This window comes from Bufo bufo, chromosome 5 (genome assembly GCF_905171765.1).
Source record: "Bufo bufo chromosome 5, aBufBuf1.1, whole genome shotgun sequence".
NCBI classification, from domain to species: domain Eukaryota; kingdom Metazoa; phylum Chordata; class Amphibia; order Anura; family Bufonidae; genus Bufo; species Bufo bufo.
Window position 1 is genome coordinate 203,993,186 of NC_053393.1, and position 26,558 is coordinate 204,019,743.

Sequence of the window (26,558 nt, forward strand, 5' to 3'; positions counted from 1 at the left end):
CGGTTACTAATCTCCTTCCTGATAGTGGAGGATTCCCAGAACCTTGTTCAATATGAATCTTCTTTCCTTGTCTTCTCCATCAATTCAACACACCACAGAACAGAGGAGAAAGATCTACAATGCACAGGCTGCTGGATATCAAAGGTGATAAGAAATTAGATCAAATAAGTACAATAAGCCTCAGTCTGCTGAGAGGGTTTGTCACTGTTGCTCCTATAGTTTCACCATTGTCCTTGACCTTAACTTTTATTTTCCACTCCCACCTATCCTCTTTTCGACATATTCCCCTTTTCTCAATTTACACTTATTTATTTATTATAATTTATTGGAAAATTTGCAGATACAAAGAAAAGTTTACAAAGAAAAATCACATTGCATTTCTGATGTTCAGGTAGCCGCACATCCTGATTAAAGTATACACGTCTGACTAATGATATAAATTATTGTCAGTTTGACCCAGGGAGTGGTAAAAAAGTAATACAGTAGTCTGGGATCTCCTTATACTGAATAATATAAAACTTTACTTTTACTTGATTATTTAAAATGTCTAACATTGATACAAAAAGTGCTCAAAATATTCAGTAGTCCAGGTACAGTAAAGGTTCAGATAGCTCTGGCTGGGTATAGCCAATTGTATCTCAAATATATCAGTGGCGGTTTTTAAGAGGAAGGACAGCTTATATCACTATTTGCCTAAGTACTCTGACCCTAAAGATACTAGTCTTATCAGCTGGGAGAACCTCAAGTGGCTGTGGTCAGAGCACCCTCCCTGAAAAGAGGGACCCCGAGCCTGCTAGAACCTTGGACCTGTGCTAGGTTACCCTGTTGCTTGCTTTCTAGACCCTCATAGCCCCAACGCGCTTCGCCGGGTCCTCCGGCTTATCAGGGAGCACTATCACAGTTAGTTGCAGTACAGAATGGCAGTGGCAAGTGAGCTGCGCAAACCATTTCCTTTTAAGCACAAAGTCATGCCCATAATGAGGGCTTCCAATCTAGGGTGGAGGGCTGGAGCTAGCTAATTTGCACAAACTCCCTCCCACCTCACTCACTGAGTAGCAACACCGGCGTCACAAGGGGTGGAAAAGTTCCTATGGGGATGACTGACGCTTCCCCGGCAGGTTTGTTTATGTTGTACCTAACTAAAGCCACACATGAGGCATCTTTTAGTTTAAATGTGGGGGATTGAGTCAGCACAACCTGTATGTAGGTGCACATCACTATGGCGAAATACATATACAAACGGAAAATACAAATGTGATAGCACTCTGCATCCAGCATTCTGCCCTGCCTCCATGCTGGATGAGACATTGGTGTACATTTTGGCCAAAGCGTAATAAGCCACTCACCACGTCAAGGTCGCCTCTATTGAGTGGTCCTTAACACTAGTTCCTACCTGTTCATGGGTCATGACAGCCACACAAAGTCCAGGGAATGCAGGTCAGCATGCACGCCAAGCACACTCTGCTCTTAACAACGTCCGGTGCCATTACAGCTTTCATCGGATCCAGGGATGCAAGTACCAACATGCACGCTGAGCAGAGTGTGCTTGGCGTGCATGCTGACCTGCATTCCCTGGACTTTGTGTGGCTGTCATGGCCCATAAACAGGTAGGAACTAGTGTTAGGGACCACTCAATAGAGGCGACCTTGACGTGGTGAGTGGCTTATTACGCTTTGACCAAAATGTACACCAATGCCTCATCCAGCATGGAGGCAGGGCAGAATGCTGGATGCAGAGTGCTATCACATTTGTATTTTCCATCTTTTAGTTTAAGCTAAAAATACTTTTTAGTCTGAATTGCTTATAATATACAGACAAACAAGGGGAGGCTGTTAGACACTGAACTACATAGGCAAATACATGAAGAAGAAATACATATACAGTATATGGGTGAAACACTAGGGGTCATGGAAGAGCGACATAGAAATGCTGCCAGCAGATCCCTTCAATGACTGTCACCCACATATAATCAGTAGAGAGACTATCATATAGGATCCATCTGAAATCACACAACACCAGACTCGCAGTATGATTATTGCTTAAAAGAGCTATATTAAGACATCTCATATTGTCTGATTATAAGAAAGGATTAAATGAAAGCACTTCATTCAGACAATCAGGGGTAACACTCTTCATTTTAAATATCCATTTACATTCTGCTCTGAGGATAGCACCATCCCAGTCACCCCAACGGGGGTTCTGGGGTATATGCTGAATCCCCATAAAGCAAATGGAGGATGTTTTCCCATTATGTACCTCATTTATATGTTGAGCTACACCTGTGTCCTTATTGTTCAGAATGTCATTGAAATGTTCCCTAATTTTGCGTCTAAGCTCTCTTTTAGTTTTGCCTGTGTAATCCAGTGGGCACATGCATTTAGCAAGCTAGATCACCCAGCTTGTCTGGCAGTTGATGAGGTCTCTGATGTCATATTAATGACCTGAACATGCCGATCTAAATCTTTTCGTGATCAAAACGTCATCACAGGTAACACATCTGCTACATCTGAACATCCCCCTTGGTCTCCATGATATCCATGTGTCAGATTGTAGTGGGGGATGGTAATGGCTATTGACCAAACTATTCCTCAGGCGCCGCCCCTTCTTGTATGTAATCTTGTGGTAAGGACTGATGACTTCCTTCAGATCTGGGTAATCACATAATATACCCCAAAATTTACTAATGATTTGTCTCACCTCAAAATGTGCACTATCAAAGAGACCAATAATCCGAATTGGTTGCTTTTAATGGGTATCCTTTTTCTTAGGAGTTAACAGTTCTTCCCTTTTTGAGTTACAAGCATATTCAAATGCTGTCCTCAGAATGTTATCTGGATAAACTCTCTCCCAGAACCTATGGCGCAGCTTATTGGCCTGATGTTTAAAGGCCTGCATGTTTGAGCAATTCCTCCATAGCCTGAGATATTGGCCCTCTGGGATCCCTTTGCTCAGAGGGTATGGGTGGGCACTTTCCCATTTGAGTAGACTGCTTGAGGTGGTAGCTTTTCTAAATGCCTCTGTTGTAATCATGTTGTTTGGGCCGCTTTGAAACAGGACATCAAGAAATGGCATATGTTGGGGGTCACAGATTGAAGTAAAGTTCAATCCAAGATCATTTTTGTTAATGACCCCCACAAAATTACTGAAGGATTCCTTAGTCCCCTTCCAAAAAATAAATATTGATGAATCTCAGCCACAGGCAGATACTGTATGATGATGCAAGTGGCTGAGATCATCCAACCATATGACATTGGCCTCCCACCAGCCCAGGATCAAGTTTGCATAAGACAACACACAGGGGCTTCCCATTGCGGTGTCCCTGAGCTGGAGGTAATAACGGCCATTATACATAAAATGTTTCCTAGTAAGGTTGAATTCCAAAAGGTTAAGAACAAATCTATTATGTGTCACCAGAGCAGTATTTCTAGTGGCAAGGAAGCTTGCTACTGCCTTAAGATCCAGGTGATGATGAATAGAACTATTTAATGCTTCTACGTCAATTGACACAAGAAGCATTTCATCATCTAGTGAGATCTCCTTAAGTGTATTTTAGGCAATGAATATAAAGTCGCCGTCATCAGGTAGTTAGGTATGAGAAAATCTGCCTCAAGTTGACAGAATTTATTTTGTCTGAGGCCATTAGTGACAAGTTCCCCTAATTCAGTTAGAAAGATGGGACCTGGGTTCTTCTCTATTTTGCAATAGAAGTTAGTATCACTAAGTATAGCCAGACACATCTTTTCATATGTGATACTGTCTAAAACCACAACATTACCACCCTTGTCAGAGGGCTTGATAACTAGACTTCTATTCTGCTCCAGTTTCCTCACAGAGACATGTTCTTCAATACTGAGGTTGTCAAACCCCTAACAGTAGGGGTTAGGCCCTCAAGATCCCTTGACACCATTTTCTGAAAGATCGAAATATGTCACTCACCCAAAGGAGAGGGATAGGTTGGTCAATAGCCACTACCAATCCCGACTACAATCTGACACATGGTTATCAGGGAGACCAAGGGGGATGTTCAGATGCAGCAGATGTGTTGCCTGTGATGAAGTTTTGATCACGAAAAGATTTAGATCGGCATGGTTCAGGTTCTGAATATGACATCAGAGACTTTATCAACTGCCAGACAAGCGGTGTGATCCATCTTGCTAAATGCTCGTGCCCACTGGATTACACAGGCAAAACTAAAAGAGCTTAGACGCAAAATTAGGGAGCATTTCAATGACATTCTGAACAATAAGGACACAAGTGTAGCTCGACATATAAATGAGGTACATAATGGGAACACATCCAACATTTGATTTATTCAGCATATACCCAGAACCCCCGTGGGGGTGACTGGGATGGTGCTATCCTCAGAGCAGAATCTAAATGGATATTTAAAATGAAGAGTGTTACCCCTGATGGTCTGAATGAAGTGCTTTCATTTAAGCCTTTCTTGTAATCAGACAATATGAGATGTCTTAATATAGCTCTTTTAAGCAATAATCATACCGCGAGTCTGGTGTTGTGTGATTTCAGATGGATCCTATATGATACTCTCTCTACTGATTATATGTGGGTGACAGTCCTTGAGGGGATCTGCTTGCGGCATTTCTATGTCGCTCTTCCATGACTCCTAGCGTTTCACCCATATACTGTATATGTATTTCTTCTTCATGTATTTGCCTATGTAGTTCGGTGTCTAACAGCCTCCCCTTGTATATACAGTAATTGTTTGTCTGTATATTATAAGCAATGCAGACTAAGGACTCCTGCACACGGCCGTTTTTTTTCCCCCGTTTACTGGCCGTTTTTTGCGTTCCGTATACGGTCCGTATACGGAACCATTCATTTCAATGGTTCCGCAAAAAAAACGGAATGTACTCCGTATGCATTCCGTTTCCGTATTTCCGTTTTTCCGTTCCGTTTTAACATAGAACATGTCCTATTATTGCCCGCAAATCACGTTCAGTGGCTCCATTCAAGTCAATAAGTCCGCAAAAAAAACAGAACACATACGGAAATGCATCCGTATGTCTTCCGTTTCCGTTCCGTTTTTTGCTGAACCATCTATTGAAAATGTTATGCCCAGCCCAATTTTATCTATGTAATTACTGTATACTGTATATGCCATACGGAAAAACGGAACGGAAAAACGGAACAGAAATGGAAACACAACGGAAACAAAAAACTGAACAACGGATCTGTGAAAAACGGACCGCAAAACACTGAAATAGCCATACGGTCGTGTGCAATAGGCCTAATAAGTATTTTTAGCTTGAACTAAGAGTTGCATCATGTGTGGCTTTAGTTAGGCACTAGTGTTGAGCGCGAATATTTGAATAGCAATTTTTTTTTGCAAATATCGGCACTTCGCTAATTCGCGAATATTTCGAATATAGCGCTATAAATTCGTTATTTCGAATATTCTTTTTTTTTTATTATTATATTTTTTTCTTTCCCACTTCCCAAAAATAGTTCTTACCTGTTCTGAGGATTCCTGGCTTCCTGGCTGCTCCAGTCAGTGCCCGTTGCCGCTTCTCATGGAGCGTCCCCATCACCATGGGAACGCCTCCATACTAGAATGTACTGTCGGATGTGAGAATTAAGTTGAAATCGCAATGCGATTAATATAACGAAGTAATCGCATTGCGATTTCAACTTAGAGCTGGGTTTCTAATGGGTCAGCTTGCTAGAATTAACGAAGTTAACAAATATGGAATATAGCAGTGCTAAGTTGAAATCGCAATGCGATTAATATAACTTGAAGTAATCGCATTGCGATTTCAACTTAGACCTGGTTTACTATGGTTGGCTTGGTAGAATTAGCGAAGATGACGAATGTATTCGTCATATTCCTCAAAACGAAGATAACAAAATATTCTCCATCTTCGTTTTAGCTCCATATTCGTCAACTTCGCTAATTCTAGCAATCAAATAGGAAAGTTGACTATAGAGACAGCTGTGTTTAATTCGCTATGCGATTATATTACTTTGCTTTTTTAAAATAAATAGAATAATTATAATACTTGATAATTATAATTATTCTATTTATTAAAAAAAAAAGCAAAGTAATATAATCGCATAGCGAATTAAACACAGCTGTCTCTATAGTCAACTTTCCTATTTGATTGCTAGAATTAGCGAAGTTGACGAATATGGAGCTAAAACAAAGATGGAGAATATTTCGTTATCTTCGTTTTGAGGAATATGACGAATACATTCGTCATATTCGGCATCTTCGCTAATTCTAGATATCAAACCAAAAGGAAAGTTGCCTTAAGTTAAAATCGCAATACTCGATTATTTAAATCGCATATTAATCGCGATAACTAGAATAATGACGAATATTCGATTTCGACGAATATGAGATGAATATTCTAGCGAATATTCGATAATTTCGTCGAAATCTAATATGGCACCTCCCGCTCATCACTATTTGGCACGACATAAACAAACCTGCTGGGGAAGCGTCAGTCATCCCCATAGCAACTTCTCCACCCCTCGTGAAGCCAGTGCTGCTGCTCAGTGAGTGAGGTGGGAGGGAGTTTGTGCAAATTAGCAAGCTCTAGCCCTCCACCCTAGATTGAAAGCCTGCGTTGACGAGCCCTCCTTATGTGCGGGACTTGGTGCTTAAAAGGAAATGGTTTGCAGAGTTCACTTGCCACTGCCATTCTGTACTGCAACTACCCGTGGCACTGCTCCCTGATGAGCCGGAGGACCCAGTGAAGCTCGTGGGAGCGATGAGGGTCTAGTAAGCAACATGGTAATCTAGCACAGGTCCAAGGTTCCAACAGGCTGGGGGTCACTCTTTTCAGGGCAGGTGGTCCGATGACAGCCACTTGAGGTGCTCCCCGCTGATAAGACTAGTATCTATAGGGTCAGAGTACCTAGGTAAATAATAATTTAAGCGGTCCTTCCACTTAAAAACCACCACTGTATTTGAGATACAATTAGCTATACCAAGCCAGAGCTATCTGAACCTTTACTGTACCTGGACTACTGAACATTTCGAGCACTTTTTGTATTAATGTTAGACGTTTTAAATAATCAACTAAAAGTTAAGTTTTTTTTCTTATTCAGTATAAGGAAATCCCAGACTACTGTATTAATAAACATCCTGATCAAAGTTTCAGGCTGCCACCAGACAGACACTCCACGATTAGTTTCTGACCAAAAGGAGTGGAGTATTCACCACTCTTGTGATGGTGTCTGTATTGCCCCTCTTTTGTTAATAATCTTGATGGCCATGTACTTTAGGTGTCTTGGCGAGGGACTGAAGTCGGGACCATCTAAGGAAGAGAAATTGAGAACTGTCAGCTACCAAGCATGATATGGCTGATAAAAAAAGCCCTAGTTGGGGATACAATGGGCAAGTTAGATTTAAAATGAAAAAAATATAAAATAAAAATTACAAAACTTGTCATAGACCTTTTCATTTTTCCTTTTTTTGTGTTCCTTATACGGACCGTATATGGAACCATTCATTTTAATGGATCCGCAAAAAAACGGAAGGTACTTGGTATGCCTTCCATTTCCGTATTTCCATTTTTCCATTCCGTTCAAAGATAGAACATGTCCTATTATTGTCCGCATAACGGATAAGGATAGTACTGTTCTATCAGGGGCCAGCTTTTCCGTTCCGCAAAAAACGGAATGCACACGGACAGCATCCATATTTTTTGCGGATCTGTTTTTTTGTGGACCGCAAAATACTGAAAAAGCCATACGGTCGTGTGCAAGAGGCCTAAGAGTCCATTCACACGTCCGTAGAATGGGTTCGGATCCGTTCCGCAATGTTGCAGAACGAATCCGGACCCATTCATTCTCTATGGGGCCGGAAGAGATGCGGAGAGCTCACAGAGTGCTGTCCGCATCCGCATTTCTGGACCGCGGCCCTGATCTTCTGTTCTATGTGGGTGCCAGCCGGGTGTATTGCGGATCTGGACGTGTGAATGGACCCTAAACAGCATATTTTCTCATTTTAATCAATGATCAGTTAATGTTAGGCATGTGCAAAAAAATCGATGTGAACATACCCTGACACTCAGATCTGACTTTCTTCAAAGGTCAGAGTCAACAAGAGTATATGCGCCTGCTACTGTAGGTTTCAGACAATGATTGTAAAAGGATGTTGACTCGTGATTTATTTACTTATTAAATGCTTTTTGTTACATTACTAAAACAAATTTATTGTGCGTATGTATTTGGTCTTGTAGACTTGTATGATCCTGTGAGATCACTTTTGCTATAGCTTTTGGCAGCTACTATTTTTTTCATAGGCTTTCTGTTTAGTGAGTTACGGTAAGCTGCTGTCAAGTATAGATAATCTTTTGAAGTTTACTGGAGTTTATGACTTCACCAACCACAGAAAAACGAAAACATAAAATTCAGCTAAACCTAAAATATTGATGACAAGAGAAGGAGTGATTTGGTTTGACTTATGCCAGTTGAGTGCCTAACTTTACCCTGAGATTGAGCTCATAAACATTATTACATCACAAGTGTTCAGCTTTGCATTTCTCATCTCGAGCAGCCTCCGAGGTAGCAAGTGGTTAAGCCATCATAAAGAAAACAAGCTGTTATTACAGGTTGTAAGAACAAAGCATTGCTTTTATCTCTCCCTAAAGACTTCTACTTCAGAAAAAAATTGCAATTTCTCAAGGGACGTGATATACAGCACACATTGTTTTCACTTAATGTGTCAAGTGTTGGAGGACAGAATTCTGTACAATTTCACTGGCATTTTGTGGGACAATTAAAGTAAAACTGCAGGCTACATATACAGTCAGGTCCATAAATATTGGGACATTGGCGCAATTCTAAAATTTTTGGCTCTATACACCACCACAATGGATTTGAAATGAAACAAACAAGATGTGCTTTAACTGCAGACTGTCAGCTTTAATTTGAGGGTATTTACATTCAAATCAGGTGAACGGTGTAGGAATTACAACAGTTTGCATATGTGCCTCCCACTTGTTAAGGAACCAAAAGTAATGGGACATAATAATCATAAATCAAACTTTCACTTTTTAATACTTGGTTGCAAATCCTTTTGCAGTCAATTACAGCCTGAAGTCTGGAACGCATAGACATCACTAGACGCTGGGTTTCATCCCTGGTGATGCTCTGCCAGGCCTCTACTGCAACTGTCTTCAGTTTCTGCTTGTTCTTGGGGCATTTTCCCTTCAGTTTTGTCTTCAGCAAGTGAAATGCATGCTCAATCGGATTCAGGTAAGGTGATTGACTTGGCCATTGCATAACATTCCAGTTCTTTCCCTTAAAAAACTCTTTGGTTGCTTTTGCAGTATGCTTTGAGTCATTGTTGGTCTGCACTGTGAAGCGCCGTCCAATGAGTTCTGAAGCATTTGGCTGAATATGAGCAGATAATATTGCGCAAAACACTTCAGAATTCATCCTGCTGCTTTTGTCAGCAGTCACATAATCAATAAATACAAGAGAACCAGTTCCATTGGCAGCCATACTGTACATGCCCACGCCATGACACTACCACCACAATGCTTCACTGATGGTGGTATGCTTAGGATCATGAGCAGTTCCTTTCCTTCTCCATACTCTTCTCTTCCCATCACTCTGGTACAAGTTGATCTTGGTCTCATCTGTCCATAGGATGTTGTTCCAGAACTGTGCAGGCTTTTTTAGATGTCATTTGGCAAACTCTAATCTTGCCTTCCTGTTTTTGAGGCTCACCAATGGTTTACATCTTGTGGTGAACCCTCTGTATTCACTCTGGTGAAGTCTTCTCTTGATTGTTGACTCTGGCCAACTGTTGTGAAGGGTGCTTTCTTCACCAGGGAAAGAATTCTTCGGTCATCCACCACAGTTGTTTTCTGTGGTCTTCCGTGTCTTTTGGTGTTGCTGAGCTCACCATTGCATTCCTTCTTTTTAAGAATGTTCCAAATAGTTGTTTTGGCCACTCCTAATATTTTTGCTATCTCTCTGATGGGTTTGTTTTGTTTTTTCAGCCTGATGGCTTGCTTCACTGATAGTGACAGCTCTTTGGATCTCATCTTGAGAGTTGACAGCAACAGATTACAAATGCAAATAGCACACTTGATATCAACTCTGGACCTATTATCTGCTCATTGTAATTGGGATAATGAGGGAATAACACACACCTGGCCATGGAGCAACTGAGAAGCCAATTGTCCCATTACTTTTGGTTCCTTAACAAGTGGGAGGCACATATGCAAACTGTTGTAATTCCTACACTGTTCACCAGATTTGGATGTAAATACCCTCAAATTAAAGCTGACAGTCTGCAGTTAAAGCACATCTTGTTCGTTTCATTTCAAATCCATTGTGGTGGTGTATAGAGCCCAAAATGTTAGAATTGTATTGATGTCCCAATATTTATGGACCTGACTGTATATATAACCAGTACATTTGTTATATTTTAAAGGGGCTGTCCAAGATTGAAAATCATGGCATTTTTCTCTCAACCGCAGTGTCACTTCTGTCCACATATTGTGTCTAGTTTTGCAGCTCAGATACATGAAGAAAATAGAGCTGAGCTATGATACTGTAACAGGGCGGCGAAGGCGCACTCTGTCTTCCATCAGCCGCAGATCTGCTGTTTAGCTTTGGGAGTGAGGATCTGTGTTCGGCCTCGTTCCCAGGGCGGCTTTGCTAGCTGGGAGGCTCCCTGCTCCTAGGTCTGCCTTGAGAGCCGAGCTGATCACTCGGTGCTTGACTTGTCTGTCTGTCGGTCATGTGATGCTGGCCACGTCACATGACCCTCACTCCTCACTATAAATACAGGCAACCTGCTGGCTACAGGTTGCCTGTGATACTGGTCCATTGGGGCTTCCTTGTTCCTTGGTTCTAGTCTGCGGCTGCTTGTTCTGATTGACCTAGTGACCTCGGCTCGTTCTTTGACCTCGACTTCGTCTAATCCTTTGTACGTATTTGCTCTCCTAGATTGACCTCGGCTCTGACTGTTGACTTTACATTTGCCCGCTCCATTTGTACTCCCGCTTCTCCTGGTTCTGACCCCTGGCTTGTTGACCTTCCGCATCTTTCCTCTGTGCACTTATGTAAGTAAGGGACCGTCGCCCAGTTACACCCCGTCGCCTAGGGCGGGTAGTGTAAGTAGGTAGGGACAGGGGTTGTGGGTGGAGTCAGAGTGCACCTTTTGCCTTCCTCTCTGTTCCCTGACAGATACCTACCTTAACCTATGGGCAGGTCTGTTTAAATGTATTAAAGTCTACAGTGTATGCAAGTATAATGTATCTTGTGAAAGAATACCTTTGTCTTTATCAGGAGGACAGTCATTACGGTGTAGGCCTTGTGCAATTTAATTCACCCACTGAAAGAAGAGCTGCTGACAGCAAACTGCAGAGCATCATAGAAAGATGGCCTCCTTTAGGTAAGAACCAGTGTTACTCTCTCTGACGGTCTATTCTATGTGCTGCTGCTCTACCTTTAGGCCTCTTTCAGACGGGCGTTGCGGAAAAATGTGCGGGTGCGTTACGGGAACCCCCACGATTTTTCCGCGTGAGTGCAAAACATTGTAATGCAATTTGCACTCGCGTGAGAAAAATCACGCATGTTTGGTACCCAAACCCGAACTTCTTCACAGAAGTTCGGGCTTGGGATCGGTGTTCTGTAGATTGTATTATTTTCCCTTATAACATGGTTATAAGGGAAAATAATAGCATTCTGAATACAGAATGCATAGTAAAATAGCGCTGGAGGGGTTAAAAAAATAAATAAAAATTTAACTCACCTTAATCCACTTGATCGTGGAGCCCGGCATCTCCTTCTGTCTCCTATGCTGAACAGGACCTGTGGTGACGTCATTCCGGTCATCACATGATCCATCACCATGGTAAAAGATCATGTGATGGATCATGTGATGACCGGAGTGACGTTACCACAGGTCCTGTTTAGCAAAGGAGACAGAAGGAGATGCCGTGCTGCGCGAGCAAGTGGATTAAGGTGAGTTAAATTATTATTATTTTTTTTAACCCCTCCAGCGCTTTTTTACTATGCATTCTGTATTCAGAATGCTATTATTTTCCCTTATAACCATGTTATAAGGGAAAATAATAATGATCGGGTCTCCATCCCGATCATCTCCTAGCAACCGTGCGTGAAAATCGCACCGCATCAGCACTTGCTTGCGGATGCTTGCGATTTTCACGCAACCCCATTCACTTCTATGGGGCCTCCGTTGCGTGAAAAACGCACAATATAGAGCTTGCTGCGATTTTCACGCAACGCACAAGTGATGCGTGAAAATCACCGCTCATGTGAACAGCCCCATAGAAATAAATGGGTCGGTATTCAGTGGGGGTGCAATGCGTTCAACTCGCGCATCGCATCCGCGCGGATTACTCGCCCGTGTGAAAGGGGCCTTACACCTCTCCACTACAGACTTGTAAGCTCTTGTAAACTGCAGCTCCCCCTTCACCACCTCATGCCAAATACCACTCAATGAGGTTGTCCCACCAAACATATACTACATTTTCAAACCAGCCCAGCACCTGAATACTTTTGTAACTGCATAAAATGTATCTGTATGGCGCCACTTGCCATCTTAGCAACGTTGCTGGGGTGGACAAACAATCTTAGTTACATCCTTCAACTGCAACCTGCTGAATCTACTGTTAGAAGCTATAACATGCTGAACTGTCCGCAAAAAAAATTATCCGCATTTTTGCGGACAGCATAATGCCGTCCTAATGAGCCCTTACAAGGAGAGAGTTGTTATAGAATGGACATGCCCCCCAGAAAGGGCACACCCCTTGAGCTGTCAGCTTGAAACAACTCCGGCAAAGCAATTAGAACTATGTACTATATGATGTCTGATTTTCACAGTTTTGTACCTATGAAACTGGCATCTGTCTTATTCCCATGTTCATATGTTCCCACATTGCTGAGAAAAATAAAGTTTTAATATATGGAAATGAGCCCCTAGGAGAAACAGGGGTGTTGCTGTTCCACTTAGAAGCTCAGCTCTTTCTGCAATTGCTGAGTCCTCTGCACTTTGATAGGGGCAGGCAGTGAAACCATCATCACACCTAGCCCTGAATTCTCCTAAAGTCAATCAAAGCAGAGAGGGTGCTCTAGTTGCAGAGAGGGCAGAGCCTCTAGGAGTAAGGCCTCATGCACACGGTCGTTGTGCGGCCGTTTTGGCATTGGGGACCACAATTTGCGGTCCCCAATGCACGGGCAACATACGTGCGGCGGCCGGGATGGATCGAGACCCATTCAACTTGAATGTGTTCGTGATCCGTCCACACTGTAAAAAAATAGAACATCATAGTGCTTCCGTAGGCTTCCGATCCGTTCCGCACTGCATCTCCCGGATTGCGGACCCTTTCAAGTGAATAGGTCCGCATCTGTGATGCGGGGTGCACACGGCCGGTGCCCATGTATTGCGGACCCGATGTATGCGGGCCGCAATACGGCCACGGCCGGGCAACGGCCATGTGCATTGCCACTAGAGGCTCATTTGCATATATTAAAATTATATTTTTCTCTAAATGCATGCACATATCATCACTTACGACATCATCACGCCAGGCCGGCGTGATGGCATAATGACTGCTGTTGAGCGAATCGAAGTATCCGAAGTGGACTTCAATGCAAATTTCAGGATACATTCGATTTGCCGCAAAGCCGAATTTAATAGTGCTTTGTGGTAACAAATAAATTTTCCCTGAAATGGCGGTAAGAAAAAAAAAATCATACATTTGAGCGCGAAGAGGCTGTCGCAGCCATCTTGATTGAAGATCTCGTGCAAAATCTTGTGCGTGGGGACTTATGACATCACCACACCACGCAAGATTTCATCTCTTCTCACTCAAAAGAATAAGGTGAGTATTTTTCTTTTTTTTTTAACTGATTAACTCCTGAAAGCTCTAATTTTTCATATCAGATCAGTGATGAATGTGTCACCTGAGGGGTTCAATGACAGGGGGTGGTGCAATCGCCATTCCCCATCATTGCACCCTCTACTTACAAAGAAATGCACTAGTGATGATGTCATCATGTCACTGCGTGAGAATTTGCATGGTGTCTTCAATCAAGATGGCTGCGATGGCCTCTATGCAAACAAATGGATAAGGTGAGTATTTTATTTACCCTGATTAACCCCTGAAAGGCCTAAATTGTAGCCTCAGATGCCGCGATGAGTGTGGCATCTAAGGGGTTCAATGACGGGGGGGGGGAGCGATCGCCGTTAGTATTAACTTTATTATTATTATTTGTGCTAAAATTTTTAAAAAATCTAGTTGCTATTTTTCTGCATTGAAACCCCCATAATGACAAAGTGAAAACAGAATGTTTGAAATCTTTGCTAATTTATTAAACCAACACAGCCTACTTAAACTAATAACATGCAAACAGTTGTAGTGTTCATGTCTTTTATTAATCACATTGAGTAAACATCCACAACAGTTAGTGAACCTCTGTGCTAATGACATTTCCAAGATCAATTGTTTCAGTAAGGCCTCCTGCACACGACCGTTGTGTGCACCCGTGGCCGTTGTGCCGTTTTCCGTTTTTTTTCGCGGACCCATTGACTTTCAATGGGTCCGTGGAAAAAACGGAAGATGCACCGTTTTGCAGCCGCATTCGTGATCCGTGTTTCATGGCCGTGAAAAAAATATGACCTGTCCTATTTTTTTCACGGCCAACGGTTCACGGACCCATTCAAGTCAATGGGTCCGTGAAAGAACACGGATGCACACAAGATTGGCATCCGTGTCCGTGATCCGTGGCCATAGGTTAGTTTTTATACAGACGGATCCGAAGATCCGTCTGCCTAAAGCTATTTCAAAGCTGAGTTTTCACTTCGTGAAAACTCAGAACCAACAGTATATTCTAACACAGAAGCGTTCCCATGGTGATGGGGACGCTTCTAGTTAGAATACACTACAAACTGTGTACAAGACTGCCCCCTGCTGCCTGGCAGCACCCGATCTCTTACAGGGGGCCGTGATCAGCACAATTAACCCCTTCAGGTGCGGCACCTGAAAGGGTTAATTGTACTATCATATCCCCCTGTAAGAGATCAGGGCTGCCAGGCAGCAGGGGGCAGACCCCCCCCCCCTCCCCAGTTTGAATATCATTGATGGCCAGTGCGCCCCCCCCCCCTCTATTGTAATTATTCGTTGGTGGCACAGTGTGCGCCCCCCCCCTCCCTCTCTCTATTGTAATAAATCGTTGGTGGCACAGTGTGCGCCCCCCATTGGCCCCCCCTCCCTCTATAGCATTAACAACATTGATGGCCAGTGTGCGGCCTCCCATCTCCCCCCCCCTTCCCCCCATCATCATTGGTGGCAGCGGAGTTCCGATCGGAGTCCCAGTTTAATCGCTGGGGCTCCGATCGGTAACCATGGCAACCAGGACGCTACTACAGTCCTGGTTGCCATGGTTACATAGCAATAGTACAATAGTAGAAGATTCATACTTACCGGCTGCTGCGATGTTCGTGTCCGGCCGGGAGCTCCACCTACTGGTAAGTGACAGCCTCAGGTCTGTGCGGCGCATTGCTAAATGAACTGTCACTTACCAGTAGGAGGAGCTCCCGGCCGGACACGAACATCGCAGCTCCCAGGTAAGTATGAATCTTTTACTATTGTACTATTGCTAGTAACCCGCTGCCACCAATGATCGGGGGGGGGGGGGGGGAGATGGGAGGCCGCACACTGGCCACCAATGTTGTTAATGCTATAGAGGGAGGGGGGGGGGCGATGGGGGGCGCACACTGTGCCACCAACGATTTATTACAATAGAGGGAGGAAGGGGGGGGGGCGCACTGGCCACCAATGATATTCAAACTGGGGAGGGGGGGGGGTCTGCCCCCTGCTGCCTGGCAGCCCTGATCTCTTACAGGGGGATATGATAGTACAATTAACCCCTTCAGGTGCGGCACTTGAGGGGTTAATTGTGCTGATCACGGCCCCCTGTAAGAGATCGGATGCTGCTAGGCAGCAGGGGGCAATCATGTACACAGTTTGTAGTATATTCTAACTAGAAGCGTCCCCATCACCATGGGAACGCCTCTGTGTTAGAATATACTGTCGGAAATGAGGTTTCACGATCTAACTCATATCCGACAGTATATTCTAACATAGGGGCGTTCCCATGGTGATGGGGACGCTTCAAGTTAAAATATACCATCAGATTGGAGAAAACTCCGATCCGATGGTATAAAAGGGACTCCAGACTTTACATTGAAAGTCAATAGGGACGGATCCGTTTGAAATGGCACCATATTGTGTCAACGTCAAACGGATCCGTCCCTATTGACTTGCATTGTAATTCAGGACGGATCCGTTTGGCTCCGCACGGCCAGGCGGACACCAAAACGACTTTTTTTTCATGTCCGTGGATCCTCCAAAAATCAAGGAAGACCCACGGACGAAAAAACGGTCACGGATCACGGAAAAACGGGACCCGTTTTTGCGGACCGCAAAAAAATACGTTCGTGTGCAGGAGGCCTTAAGGAGACGAGATTTGTAGTATGGGTTTCAAAGGTGCTCTACCCATTAGGTAAAGACACAAAATGCCTGGTTACTGACAAATCTTTGCTCAAGAATGTTTAGTTAATTTGAACTATTCCTTGATGCAAACATTATTTTGCCGCAAACATCATGAAGGTGAAGGTGTGTTATAAAGGTGCATAAAGCTAGAAAAGGCTACAAATGAATTGCTAAAGACCTGGGTGTTAGTGTTGAGCGAACAGCAAAGTACAGTAGAAGTATCATATATTTAAATTTTTTTAAAGTAACTGGCTATGCAGCTATTATCTATCCAAAAAAAGACTGTGCAGCTCAAACTCTTTCCATAGGGATGTAGATAATTAGGGTAGGTGGATAGTATCTTTAGATGCAATCGATCACTGGAGTTTAGGTTCCCTTCACATTCAGATTTTTCATCTCCTTGATGTTAAATAAGAGAACTGAACATAGTGAGGTACCGCAACTCTTCAATAGACAAATGTGTTTTATTATACTCACATAGATTAAAACAGATCTGTACATATAAAAGTATAAAATATTGCTCAAATATCGCGTGCCCGAAAAACTGCAATGCTCTGCAGAACTTCTCTTTCAGCTCCTGTGCCCAGCATTTGTCTCCTCACTGCCTGCAGCTACACAGTAAACACTTCAGCCCGAGGCCGTAACTAGTGTTATCCCATCCCCAGATGCCCCCATAACAGTGCCATCCCCAGATGCCCCCATAACAGTGCCATCCCCAGATGCCCCCATAACAGTGTCATCCACAGATGCCCCCATAACAGTGTCATCCACAGATGCCCCCATAACAGTGTCATCCACAGATGCCCCCATAACAGTGTCATCCACAGATCCCCATAACAGTGTCATCCACAGACCCCCATAATAGTGTCATCCACAGACCACCATTAGTTCAAAACCCACCAAAAGCACACCTTTTGGTTCAAATTTTTATTTTATTATTTTCCTCCTCAAAAACCTAGGTGTGTCTTATGGGCCGGTGCGTCTTATAGGACGGAAAATATGGTAGATAGATATAACATCTGTGTTGTTAGAAAGAATACAAACACAATTTACAGGGCTATAGTGCTAAAATAGTCCTCTAGTCCAAGTGGTCCTGTAAATGTAGATTTATTTCCCCATACATCTCAAATCTTTCTATTTTTATTCATCATGATCAATATGATGGAAGCAGATAGGATAAAGAGACAAGCAGTGTTACATGCGCTACTGAGATTTCTCGGTGAGATGCCAATGTTGTCAGTGATTAATGGCAAAGGCAATTTTTATGCTTTAATGGTTTCTGGTGTCTATTATCACATTTGGGCCTATGCTAATTAGACACCTAAGTGACAATCTTCAGAAAGCGAAATTTACAGCAAAAAGTGGTGTTAATTCTCATTATGACGTAATTGTCATATAGTGTGCTTCTATACTGCTATTTAACGCATATATTACTACAGGCATAAGACTGAGTAGAATAAGCAGTCTATTCTTATGGAATAACTGCAAAAATGTTATTATAGACTCAATTAGACCACTTGCTATTTTATACTGTGAATAAATGTCTTTCATCACTTCAGACTTTAGTTTATGGCACACCGATTACCTTGAGATCCCAGAGCAGTGGTAGTAGCAGAATATGAAACCATAATTTTTCAAGGTGCAGTTGTAAGATGGTGGAACTTCTTCCTCCCCTGGGCCATACGTTTTGTAATTTTATGTCATGTTAACTCCCTCTTTTTTTATAGTGCCTTTACTGTGTTTGATATATAGCTAGCTGGCTGTTGCACGGAGGATTCCCTCTCATCTCACATAGAAATTATAATGGGGAAGAATTCCCCTGGTGCTGTTACAGGGGGAGGCAGATCAGTTAGTTTAGTACTTTCTTCATAAAGGAACTCTGTAAACTTACAGCCTTCTCCAAGAAATATAAAAATGAAAATACTGAAAAAACATGTTATTATAAATAAACTCTTAAATGCCTTTAATTATTTATAATGGCTCATTTTGTCTAGGGGACAATCAATGGAGGAGTTAAAATGGCTGCTGTCAGATTCCTGGACATGGAATCCGTTCTCCTAATGATGCTGCAGGACGGCCTGTGTGAGAATACAGAGAACTCAGCCCTATGTAAACTCCGGTCTCTGCCTGTATCAGCACTCTGAATCATATTATGTGTAGATGACAGCTGATAGTTCAGCTGTGTCCATGTGCTTCTCAGAATTGGGGCCAAGTCACACGAGTTATATGGGTGGATAATACATCTTGTCTATGCTCCTGTGAATCTGGCCATATTTTATGGTAATCCCAAACATTATAAATATTGAACAGTAGGGTTGATCGAAAAACTTGACCCCGAACCCCTTTATTTTATGGCCATATTTTATGGTAATCCCAAACATTATAAATATTGAACAGTAGGGTTGATCGAAAAACTTGACCCCGAACCCCTTTGAAGTCAATGGGGACCCGAACTTTGGGGCACTAAAATGGCTATAAAAAAGTCAAAGAAAGGGCTAGAGGGCTGCAAAAAGAAGCTAAATAGGGCTAAGAGCAGGACAATTGCCCTGCAAATAAATGTGAATAGGGAAATAAATTAAAATAACATTGAATAAAAAAAAAAAGTAAAAAATTATTATCTTGAACTAGGAGGCAGAGGTCAAAGTGCAGTAGGAGGTTGAGGAGGCAGGGACGCGGCGGTGTAGGTAGAAGCGGTGGTGGAGGAGGAGGACGGAGCCAACACTATTTTTGTTGTTTTTTTAAATACATTTTTTATTTTTTGGGATAAATATGGGAAGACCCCAAAACATTGGGAAATAAAAAGAAAACAAAGAGAAAGCGTGCTGGAGTTTAACAATGGCTGGGTGCAGCCGGTATACTTGTCTTTTCTGCAAAAGGTATGGACAAGTCCAGTGGGATCCATACCTGGTTCATTTTAATGAACATGAGCTTGTCCACATTGGCTGGGGACAGGCGGCTGCGCTTGTCTGTGATCACCCCCCCTGCCGTGCTGAACACACGTTTGGACAATACACTGGCCGCAGGGCAGGCCAGCACCTCCAAGGCATAAAGGGCAAGCTCAGGCCATGTGCCCAATTTGGAGACCCAGAAGTTGAATGGGGCAGACCCATCAGTCAGTACTTGTAGGCGTGTGCACAGGTACTGTTCCACCATGTTTCTGAAATGCTGCCTCCTGCTAAGACGTTCCATATCAGCTGGTGGTGCTGGTTGCTGTGGCGTGCTGACAAAGCTTTTCCATATTTCAGCCATGCTAACCCTCCCTTCTGAGGTGCTGGTGCCCCAGCTGCGTTAGTGACTTCTTCCTACTCCTTGTGCTTCCACTGAGCCCCAAGTGTCAGGTGGGAATTACATCAGCAGAGTGTCTACCAGCGTGCGCTTGTACTCGCGCATTGTCCAATCACACTCTAGTGATGGAATTAAGGATGGCACGTTGTCCTTGTAGCGGGGATCCAGCAGGGTGGACACCCAGTAATCAGCACTGGTTAGAATGTTGGCAACTCGGCGCAGGCACTGCAGCATGTAGTCTCTCATGTGTGCCAGGCTGACCAGAGGCAACAACAAGCTGTCCTCTGTGGGAGGTGTATCATCTGTGTCCTCTGTATCCCCCCAGCCACGCTCCAGTGATGCCCATAATCTGCTTTGGGTGCCACCCTGCTGTGAACACGGTTACTCCTCCTCATCATCACCCTCCTCTTCATCCTCCAGAACTGTGCCATGGCTGGAAAACTGTGTACCTAGCCTCTGTTGGTGCAGGAACCCACCCTCTGAGCCACTTGTGAATGACTGGCCTGATAACCATGGAAATGATCTCTCTTCCTCCTCCTCTTTCTCCTGTGCCACATTCTCTTCCATCATCGCCTGAAGAGTTTTTTCAAGGAGACATAGAAGTGGGATAGTAACGCTGAGGACTTCGTCATTGGCACTGGCCATAGTGGAGTACTCGAAACAGTGCAACACGGCACACACACCCGCATGGAGGCCCACTTGTTGGTGGTAAAGTGGTGCTGTTCCGCAAAGTGACTTACCTGTGCGCACTGCAGATTAAACTCCACTATCGCCTGTCGCTGCTTGCACAGTCTCTCCACTTTGTGGGAACGTCGCATATGAGGCAACGAGCGGGAAGGCAGAAGTTATGCTGAAGCACTGACAGGTGAGCAGCAGCAGGGTGAGAATGCCAAAAGCGCGCACAGACGGACCGCACTTTCTGCAGCAGCTCTGACATATCGGGGTAATTTTTCAGGAACCTCTGCACCGCCAAATTCATGCGCCAGGCAAGGGATATGTGTCAAACCGGCTAGACCCAGAGCTGCTACGAAATTTCGCCCATTATCGCAAACCACCAGGCCACGCTTGAGGCTCAGTGGCACCAACCACTCATCGGTCTGTTGTTCCATGTCCATCCACAGCTTCTGCGCGGTGTGAGGTTTTTCCCCCAAACAGATGAGTTTCAAAACAGCCTGCTGTTGTTTCCCCCTGGCTGTGCTGAAGTTTGTGGTGAAGGTGTTACGCTGACCAGATGAGGAGGCGATAGAGGAGGAAGCAGAGTAGGAGGAGGAAGAAACAGGAGGCAAAGAGAAACGTCCTGCAATCCTCGGTGGAGGAAGGACATGCGCCAAACTGCTATCTGCCTCAGGTCCAACCACCACTGCATTTACCCAGTGTGCAATTAGGGAGATATAACGTTCCTGCCCGTGCTTACTGGTCCACTGGTAAAGTGGACCTTGCCACAGATGGCGTTGCGCAGTGCACACCTAATTTTTTCCACCACTTTGTTGTGCAGGATGGGGATGGCTCGCCTGGAAACCACGTACCGTGGGACAGCCACCACCATAAGTTTTTTTTAAAAACTCCACCAGACAGAATGACAGCATTTCAAAAGCCAGAAATTTTGAAATGCTGGCATTCAGGGGCCAGGGATCACGGGTGGGTAGAGGGGTATTTCCTCTTTCTCTCCAGTGTTTGGAAGATGGACAGCTAAACGCTTCCATGGGACATTGTGGAGATGCTTGGTGACGGAGGTGTTGGTGTTACTGCCACATCCTCTGTTTGCGGAGTGGCGGAGGAAGAGGCCGAGACTGCAGCAGAAGAGGGACCAGGAGGAGCCTGAGACCTTTCCTGGTGTTTGAGGTGTTTACTCCACTGCAGCTTGTGCTTTGCATATAGATGCCTGGTCATGCAGGTGGTGCTCAGGTTTAGAACATTCATGCCTCGCTTCAGGCTCTGATTGCACAGCATGCAAACCACTCACGTTTTGTCGTCAGCAGATTGTCTGAAGAACAGTCATGCCAGGGAACTCATTGGAGCTTGCTTTGGTGTGCTCAGTCCCTGGGTGCGGTGGGCACTGCAGTAGCAGGCATACTGGCAAGGGGACGGCCACTCTGCTTTTGCACACTGCTCCCTCTTTTGCTGTGCATCTGGTGCTGTGTGACCACCACCTCTTCCTCCGAACTGCACACATCACTCGCATGACCTTGATTCCATGTGGGTTCTAGGATCTCATCATCCTCCACATCATCTTCCACCCACTCTTTACCCCTGCCCTCCTTGCCGGTCTGCACACTTTGCACTTTCAGCAGGGGACCAGGTGGGAAACAATGTAAAGGAACTGTAGGCACTGTCAATAACGCAATCTACTACCCCTCTACTTGTTCTGGCCTCACCATTCATACAACGGTATTCAGGCCTACGCATACGTGCATCTGAGGAAGGTGTTTCATTTTGGCGTGTTGCTGGCACAGATCGACCAGCATATGCAGTGCAGGTGTACTTCACGCAATAAATGGGTATATGACGTGCACCTAACAGACGGATTACCTATATTAACTTACCTGTCACGTATGCAGTGCAGGTGTACTTCACTCAGGTGTACTTCAAACAATACATCGGTATATGATGCGCACCTAACTAATCGATGGATTAACTATATCACTTTCCCTGTCACGTATGCAGTGCAGGAGTACATCACGCAATAAATGGGTATATGACGAGCAACTAACAGATGGATTAACTATATCAATTTCCATGTCATGTATGCAGTGCAGGTGTACTTCACTCAAGTGTACTTCACTCAATACATCAGTATATGATGCGCACCTAACTAACAGATGTATTAACTATCTCACTTAGTCACATATGCAGTGCAGGTGTACTTCATACATTAAATGGGTATATAACATGCACCTAACTAACAGACAGATTAACTACATTATATCAATTTCCCTGTCATGAATGCAGTGTAGGTGTACTTCACGCAATAAATGGTTATATGATGTGCACCTAACTAACAGACGGATTAACTATATCAATTTTCCTGTGACATATGCTGTGCAGGTGTACTTCACGCAATAAATGGGTATATGATGCACACCTAACTAACAGACGGAATAACTATATTATCTTCCCTGTCACATATGCAGTGGAGGTGTACTTCATGTAATAAATGGGTATATGACGTGCACCTAACTAACAAATTGATTAACTATATCAATTTCCCTGTCACGTATGCAGTGCAGGTGTACTTCACGCATTAAATGGGTATATGATGTGCACCTAACTAACAGACAGATTAACTATATTTTTTTTCCCTGTCACGTATGCAGTGCAGGTGTACTTCATGCAATAAATGGGTATATGATGCACACCTAACTAACAGACGGAATAACTATATTATCTTCCCTGTCACATATGCAGTGGAGGTGTACTTCATGTAATAAATGGGTATATGACGTGCACCTAACTAACAAATTGATTAACTATATCAATTTCCCTGTCACGTATGCAGTGCAGGTGTACTACACGCAATAAATGGGTATATGACATGCACCTAACTGACAGATTAACCATATCAATTTCCCTGTCACGTGTGCAGTGGAGGTGTACTTCACGCATTAAATGGGTATATGATGTGCACCTAACTAACAGACAGATTAACTATATTTTTTTTCCCTGTCACGTATGCAGTGCAGGTGTACTTCATGCAATAAATGGGTATATGATGTGCACCTAACTAACAGACGGATTAACTATATCAATTTCCTTGTCACATATGCAGTGCAGGTGTACTTCACGCAATAAATGGGTATATGACGTGCACCTAAAAAACAGACGGATTAATTATTATATTTGTGTGTCAGGGGTACAAAGTACAATGTTGCATTGCACCCACAATAAAAATCGCTGAAGGTCACCCACAGAATTAACAGCCAGATTTATGATTAACTTACTGTGTCAGGGATGCAAAGATGGTGAATTGCACCCACAAAAAATGGCACTAACACTGTCCCTCACTTCAGCTGCCTGCTTTCTGTCCCTTCACTACTGAGAGCTGATGGGCGGTGCTACACATGATCCAGCTTGTATAGAGGCTGGGTCACATGATGCACCGGCCAATCACAGCCATGCCCTTAGCAGGCATGGCTATGATTGCTTCTGAGGGCACAGAGCTTAAAAGCTTGCTGATTGGCTGCCCTGCAGCCTTTCAACAAGCTTTATTAAATGCCCCAACACCGAACTCGAACCCAAACTTTTCAGGCGAAGTTCGGGTCCCGGTACCAAAAATCGTAAAGTTCGGTACGGACCCGAACTTTACAGCTCGGGTTCGCTCAACACTATTGAACAGATATAATTGTAACTAAAAATAATATTGTTTTATGTCATTGGCATCAGATTTGAAAACATTGCATAATAGGAGATACAACTGCATTAGATGGTAGGAGAGGTCACAAATTAGCAATGACAAGTGCAGTTGTTGGTGCTTAGTTACATTATAGCTTTCAAGAATATGTAACTTCTCTGAGCTTGTATGTCATTGCATGAGAAGCTGTCTATACTTTACTGCCTGTTAAACTTTTTTGAAAAATGAAATGACCTTGGATTCTAATATCTACTGTCTCATAATGTGAACAACCTCCATATGTATCAAAATTATTCCAGCAGTATCCACAAAAGGCCAAAGCACAAATTCTCCTGAGCATCAGAAAGTGTCTATTGCATGTGTTGCCCTTGCCAAGAGGGGGTTTGCATAATTCAATTCAGAGGGCATTTTCTTCTGATTCATTCTCATTGCTGTTAGATATAAATTTAAACTATCACATGTTTCATTTCTGAATAACTAACAGACCTGTGTTAAAGTGGACTATATTAAGACGGAAAAGGAACCTAAGCCTGTGGTCTAAGGGCACGGTGAAAGGCTGTAGCTCTACGACTGTTTATGACTGGTTTTCCTATAAACCTATATTTATTCCACAGTACCATATGATGTATGCTTTTTGCATTTATAATGTATACTGTATACATAGGCATTACATACTATAGTTCATTCTTTAACATATTGATGACTTACTTACTTTATTAGAACTCTTAGCTTGTATTATAGTATATTGTGCTTTGCTGACTTAGGTACTCTAAGGAGGTTTTCCTTAAAAACCACATATAAAAACATTGTTGCCTTAGGACTCCTGCAGACGACCGTATGGCTTTTTCAGTGTTTTGCGGTCCGTTTTTCACAGATCCGTTGTTCCGTTGTGTTTCCGTTCCATTTTTCCGTATGGCATATACAGTATACAGTAATTACATAGAAAAAATTGGGCTATCCCACGCATAGCCCAAATTGGGCTCCCATGGGCATAACATTTTCAATAGATGATTCCACAAAAACGGAACGGATACGGAAGACATAAGGAGTACATTCTGTATGTGTTCAGTTTTTTTTTGCGGACCCATTGACTTGAATGGAGCCACGGAACGTGATTTGCGGGCAATAATAGGACATGTTCTATCTTTGAACGGAAAAACGGAAACACGGAAATGGAATGCATATGGAGTACCTTTTGATTTTTTTGCGAAACCATTGAAATGAATGGTTCCGTATACGGACCGTATACAGAACACAAAAAACGGCCCGTAAATGAAAAAATAAAAAACGGTCGTGTGCAGAAGGCCTTAAGCATAGGTGAACCTTATACTGACATACAAAAAAAGTAATTAAAGTCCACATACCTGGATGTAGGGTTAAAAGGAATCTGTCAGCATTTGTGATCATACTAAACTGCTGCCAGCAGAAGATAGAGGCTGAAAAGAGCAGTACAATTATACATTATGAGCAGCTTTTATCATAAGCATTAGTGTGATTATGAAGTTTTATTTCGGGTTCGATTTGGCAACCAACCAGGAGACCACAACAGCTGTCACTCAGAGCAGAGAGCGCTTCACAATCAAGGAGCAGGATCAAGTAGTAGGGGTGGACTGGGAAATTACAGAAAATACTGCTTCCCTTGTCACAGGAATAAGGTAAGCTTAACACAGTCGAAGTGAATATGTTTACTAACAGTGGTAAAGACATATACAGACGGCCAAATCATATACATAATAAAGACAATCACTCTGACATTGTAACAAACCAACGAGCAATCTCCAATCGGCCATGCTACCAACATGGCACATGACCAACACCTGAGGTGATGTGAGAGGTGAAGTAACAGACATCCTTCCTTACGGATGCTCCATTGCAGCTTCTAGCTTTTTGTTAAATTCACTAAAATGTATACCTTCTGGCCTCTCTGAGATGCTTCCCAGTTTGCAGTGTGCATGTCCTGTGAATTAACTACTCTGGAATGTGGCCCGGTGGCCATCTGACACATAACAATAAGGCTTTGTATGTGCTACCTAATTTATTATCTCACATTAAACTAATGATTATTAAAGGTAATAGTAATACCATTCTAAGAACTCACAAAGGCACCTGTGGCTGCTTGCCAAGTTCTTAAAGAGGACCTTTCAAGGGTCCGGACATTATAATATAACTAGTGGATTCTGTGGGGCATACTTATGACATATTACAGCGCTTACTATTTTCTGTATGCGCTGCTACATTCGCCCGCTATGCCCCCCGTTCACTTTTCCTGCCTTGTATGTAAAGTACAAGGGGGAGGAGACGGCCCTGCTTCTCAATGGGCGGCTCCTTCTCCCTGGCTGTGAGCGATCCAATCGCAGTGGAGAGAGTCACAGTCAGGGAGAAGGTTAGCTTTTTTTTTTCTCCCTGGCTGTGATATT

General features: G+C 43.4%; 1 long non-coding RNA gene across 1 annotated transcript; it reads right to left on the reverse strand.

The window, feature by feature from the left end:
* Nucleotides 1–1,562: 1,562 nt before the first annotated feature.
* LOC121001202 lies at nucleotides 1,563–26,552 on the reverse strand. The gene is made up of 4 exons (XR_005779002.1): nucleotides 26,428–26,552; nucleotides 12,120–12,129; nucleotides 2,513–2,518; nucleotides 1,563–1,572 (listed from the first exon to the last, which is right to left on the reverse strand). It is a non-coding gene; the product is annotated as an uncharacterized LOC121001202 (long non-coding RNA).
* Between the last annotated feature and the right edge of the window lie 6 nt (nucleotides 26,553–26,558).